This window comes from Capra hircus, unplaced genomic scaffold (genome assembly GCF_001704415.2).
Source record: "Capra hircus breed San Clemente unplaced genomic scaffold, ASM170441v1, whole genome shotgun sequence".
In the NCBI taxonomy this organism is placed as follows: Eukaryota; Metazoa; Chordata; class Mammalia; order Artiodactyla; family Bovidae; genus Capra; species Capra hircus.
This window is the reverse complement of record NW_017190310.1, coordinates 6,023-11,353: the sequence shown is the minus strand read 5'-3', so window position 1 is coordinate 11,353 and position 5,331 is coordinate 6,023. Positions and strand designations below refer to the sequence as shown.

The window sequence follows — 5,331 nt, the reverse complement described above, 5'->3', positions numbered from 1 at the left end:
ACAGATGGAGAAATGGGCATGCCCTGGGCCTGAGGGAACTCCCTGAACATTATTTGAATACCTGCCAGGGAGATGGTAACGACAGCTCCCCATTAAGTTCCATGACCCACTGGTGCCAGAAACATGCACGGCTGCCAATTTACCCTATCGAGGCCTTTCAAAAGTGGTTCTGTTCTCCATGTGAGAACACATTCAAGCCTGCCGGTCACCCAAGCCTGTGGGGCTGGGAGCAGCAAGAGGATCAAGCTAAGCCATCCGTCCTGTAGTCCTGATACCCATATATATGTGTTCTGCAAAGGAGTACAAAGAGTGATGATTCAACCTGGAAGACTGCAGGTAGCAGGTGCTTATGCTGCAGTTCTGGTCCATCACTGAAACCACGCAAAAAAGGCAAGGGTTCATGCTCATGGTAAGGTCAGGAAAGTATGCCTGGCACTTGGGAAGGATGGAAAGGCCCTTGTATCGGGAGTATAAGGGGCTGTGGGGTCACCCACCATGGCTTCTGTGTCTGGGATTGCAGCCTGTTCTGTGTCTCAGACCTTCTGCACTCTCACTGGTCGCCCCCAGGCACTTTCTTCCAGCCTCTCCTTTCTGCCAGGCATCCTTGCTGTACCACTGTGATTCCACTCAGAACTTGCTCACTCAGTGAGATAGCGGGGATCAGTAAGTACCCTGGCTTCAGTGCTTCTGCTGCTAGATCTACGTACCTTTTCCTATGGCTTTCATGTTTTTTGCTATTCAACTTCCATCACCTGGTTAGGTCAGTTCTGACAGCTCATACTCATCAGCGTACTGGCAGGCGCATCTGCACGCACATGTGTGAACACACTAACGTCCCTGAGAGGAAACTTGCACATATGCAGAAGTACAAGCTTTCTTCTCCAGGAACATGACTTTTTGGTAAGCACCCGACTTTCTTTGTCCTGGCTATTTTTCTTTCACTTGCTCATCAATCATGTCAGGTTGCACTTCTAACTCTGTGACAGCACCAAGAGTGTTTGAACCACCCATGCTTCACTGATTTACTAAATGCCAAGACTCCCTTTCAGTTGCTCTCATTGGGCCAGGTAGGTCTTCATACAATCAGCTATACCTGCTTGCCCACACAGCTGAAGTGCCAATGAAGCCCAAAGACATCTAGAACAGTCACTGGGAAGGCAGGTCCATCTGAGTGTCACCTGGGCAGATCCGCTATGACAAAATCAGAGAATCTGCTCCAGCAAGACTGCCAGAATCCTCCCTCAGGTGCAGCCATGCTCCTTTGCCCGTCTAGACCCACAGCCAGGGACATGACCCAGAGGAAAGAAGGAATTCACGTCAGGACTTTCAGCACGAGCCATGGGTTGGTTATCTTTGGCAGGACTGCTATTGCCTGGACCCTGACCCTGAAACCAGCAGGTTCAAATTGACCCCAGGGGCTTCCCTGTCTCCCACTCTCCAGAGGTCCCTTGGGACATGCAGTAAGCCCACCATTCTTGCTTCCTCCCTGTTCCCTCCCTCATAGGCACATCCTGGCAGAGTGCCACATATGGACACCCACCCCTGCACTTCTTTGCCTACCTGCACTGCCAGGAGGCTGGAAGTGCCTGGAGCATGCCACATTCACACCCTGTCTCTCCAAGGATGCCTGTGTTTTTCACGGACAGCCTACCTTAGCTCATCTTGTGTTGTGCGTCACATAATGTGAGTGTGTGCCACCCTCATGGAAAGAGTGTGCTGGCTGATGGGCTGATCCTGGGCAGCACAGGCCCAGGACTTCCTGGTTCTCCTCATGTGTGGAACAAGACTCCAGTGCAGCAGACAATCTGTGCCTCATTCTCCTTTGGGTCTGCCCTTCTCTGCAGGACCTTAGCCTCCTCACCACCCCAGTCCTGCCGTAGCCACGTCCACATTTCCACAGAATGGCCCATGTGCCCACAGACTGAGGGCTCTACAGCCAGTGGTTTCAAAGACCCACCCATCTGATTTGTCCTGGGTGAATCCTCAGAGCATGTAACCCCTCTTTCCGGTCCAAACAAACACAATAGCAAGGTAGAATGGTGAGCTGTTTTTGTATTTGGTCTTCATCTCTGCGTCTGCCTAGGCCACACACACACACACACACACACACACACACAAACACATGACACAAGCACATGTGTGTATACACACACATGCTCAGCATGGGGACACAAACCCAAACAGGAAACAAAGGTGTTCAGGAGCCTGTGTTCCCTGTTTGTGTTTGTGCCCCATGCTGAGCATGTTTGTATACACACATGTGTTTGTGTCGGCTGTGTGTGTGTGTGTGTGTGTGTGTGTGTGTGTGCATGTGTCTGGCCCAAGGAAGATGTAGATATGAAGGCGACAGGAGAGCAGGTGCTGAGCAACCATAAGAGGAAGCACGAGGCGTCCCCAGTCTAAGGGTGGTTGGTCGCTGCAATGTCGGAGATGGAGTCAGTAGGCACCATGTCCTGTCCTTGTGGCTTCCTGTCCACCTCCTCCCGAGCTCTTCCATATTTTCCCAAGGTAGCCTGAAGCCACTTCCAATGCAGCATGTGTGGTGGTGCTGAGCCACCGAGTGGTGGATGTGGAAATTCACAGAAGATCCCAAAGTCAGCACACAGGGGAGAAGAGGACGCCCTTGCAATGATAGGCCTTCCCAGGTAAGGGGCGGAGAGTAAGGCCCAGGCAATCTCAAACTCAGTGAGCAACAGGAGGCCAGGGGATGGCAGGACCCATGGAAGGATGATTCTGACAAAGAAACTTAATTCACCCTGCCTCTAGTAGTATCACCTAGGACTCTCACTCTGCAACCACAACTGATTTGAGGGACTTGCTTCACTCACGACACACTGAATCCCCAAGCCCCCAGTCTCAGCAGGCCACTTGCTACATGCATGGCCCAAATTCAGACTCCGCAGCCAGCTTTCATGAGACTGAGCATCCCATTTGGAAAGGACAGTGTCCCGGCTAGTACAGGCTGTCCCTTCATGGCCCACCTCCAGACCCCTTCACCACACGTGTTTCTGTCATGGAAGAATCTTCTCTCCTGGGTAGTCCTTCAGGGGATCATCCCACTCGTCTTTGCTGATAATCTGCTGGCAACACTTTGCTGCTGAGCAAGCTCAGCCCTGGGCTGACCAGGATCCGAACCCTCACACGAGCAGCCAAGAACTCCAACAACAATCATCAACTGTATGCAGGACCAAAACAATACCACCTCAGCAATCCTGTCTGATTCTGGGCAGTTGTGGCCTGACAACCAGTTGAGAAAGTTAAGGCTCCTGGTGTCCAGCCTGCAGCTGGTGCTCCCTGTTCAAAGTCCAGAACCAATGGACTGGAGTGGAACGATGTCCCCTATACCCTGCAGGAAGAGAGGGGAGATGGGTGTGGATCCCATAGGTGGATCATCTGCACACCCACAATCATCATTCCCGGACTCATGTTTTACCAGTGATGTCAAGGTAATACTCCTTAATGATCACTCTTTTCAAGAAATAGGGGTGGTCCCAAAGGAAAGATCAGCTTGCTGCATGACCGTGGATGGTCTCGCACCTGTACCTGCTAGATAGGGAGGAGGGAAAAGGTGCAAGCTTCTAGGGTCCTCAGCTTGCCTCCCAGGCAGGCATTAACAGCTTCCACGAAGCCTCTCCAAACTCTCACAGTGTAGGAACATGGATAACATGATCCTCCCACACCACACAAGTCCCATACCCACCTGTCCTCAGTCTCCCTCCCTGACATTCAGTTGATCAGTAGCTGAGAAAGTCTTTATCTTGGTCGCTGATCATGACAGAAACTTGAGGGTGGTTTCATAATCTGCTTGAGGTCAAGGAGCCATTTATGCCACATGCTGGGCCAAGAAGAGCCAGGAGCATCAGCCTACTCTGGGTGGAAGAACGACATGGGAACAGCATCTTCAAGGATGCTGGGCACTTCTGCTTACCCAGCCACTACTGATGAGCTCAGGCCCTGCCATACCATCAGACAAGCTCATGGCTCTGTGTTCCTGGTGGTGTTCTGCATCTGAGGTGGTCTGCATTCCCAAGCAGGGGCTGTTTCTGATAGCTATTATTTCCCAGACCTGTGTATGCTGGGTAGTGGCATGTCACTGCTTACACGTAGGACTTACAGTCATTGTGACAAACCATCTCTGAAAGCAAAGGGGTTGGTGTTGGCTAGTGTATGTCTACATATGTTGTGTGGTTTGTGTATGTGTATGTGTGTGAGTGTGTGTGCGCGTGTGTGTGTGTGTGACTCCCAGATCTCAGTTATCTTTGGAATCATTCACCTTTACAACAATAACTGTCAAAGGCTGCCCTGGTGTACTGTCTCTGTCCTTTCTGACTTAGAGGCTTTCCTCCTCAGATCAGGCCTGAAGTAGACACACAAAGTCATGGCTGCGACACGTACAGGTGTGGCCCTGCCCAGACCTACTCAGCTGTGCCTTTGGAGCCTGCCAACTGCCCAGTACCACACTTCCTTCAGGGTCCACCAGCACCCATCTTGCGCCCTTGCCTCCACCCCTCCTCCTGCTCCTGCCTCTGCACCTCCCCCTCCTCCTGAGCAGCGGACCACAGGGAGTAGCAGAAAGGATACCACGTTGGCCCAGAAGCCAGGGATGCCTGGATGATGGCACTCTTCTGAGCCAAGTCACGCTTCCTCCTCTCATGGCTCTTGCACGTGAACCAAACGTAGGCCCTGCAGGTTTTCTCAGGCTCAGAGCTCAGATCCCCTTGCAGGGTCGCCAGTGCCTGCAGCACATCTAGTGCCGGAAGCTCACTCGGGCCTCCAGGCCTTTCCTGGCACTGCTCCTCCACCGTCTTCTCCTCCAGCTCCGGGGAGGACCCCTGTTGCTGCTCCTCATCCGGCACAACCTCCACATCCTCAATGATGTCCTCTGCAAGCAGCTGGAACACCTGTCTGATCCCTGCCATGACTCTGTCCACCTGGGCCTTGTCCTCTCCTGCCTCCACTCTGAAGAGGGTGGCATCTTCGCCTGGTGTGACCACTGGTGGCTGCAACGTCCCAGCCATGCGCAACATCACCAGGACAGGCCAGGCGGCCCCATCCCCTGAGCACCAGCTCACAACTAAGAAGGCCAGCGGTCCCAGGATGCTTCCGCATTCTCTCACGCTCCTTTTGGCTCTGGCCATGACCCAGCCTGGGTCAGATGCTAAGGGACAGGACATAATAGCACCACAGTAAGTGCTGAGCAATGGTGGCCCAGGGTGCAGTAATCCTGTGGGCCCACTAGCGTTTTTACTGTGGGAGTGTGGGGCATGGTTCAGAGCTATGGCTCGTGTGTGTGAGGTCGGCTGAACTATAGAAATGGATGGTGGCAGTCCA

At 52.8% G+C, this 5,331-nt stretch overlaps 1 pseudogene; it reads right to left on the bottom strand.

Annotated features, from left to right (window-relative positions):
* Nucleotides 1-2,981: 2,981 nt before the first annotated feature.
* On the bottom strand, nucleotides 2,982-5,018 carry LOC108634842 (annotated as a pseudogene).
* Nucleotides 5,019-5,331: the final 313 nt, after the last annotated feature.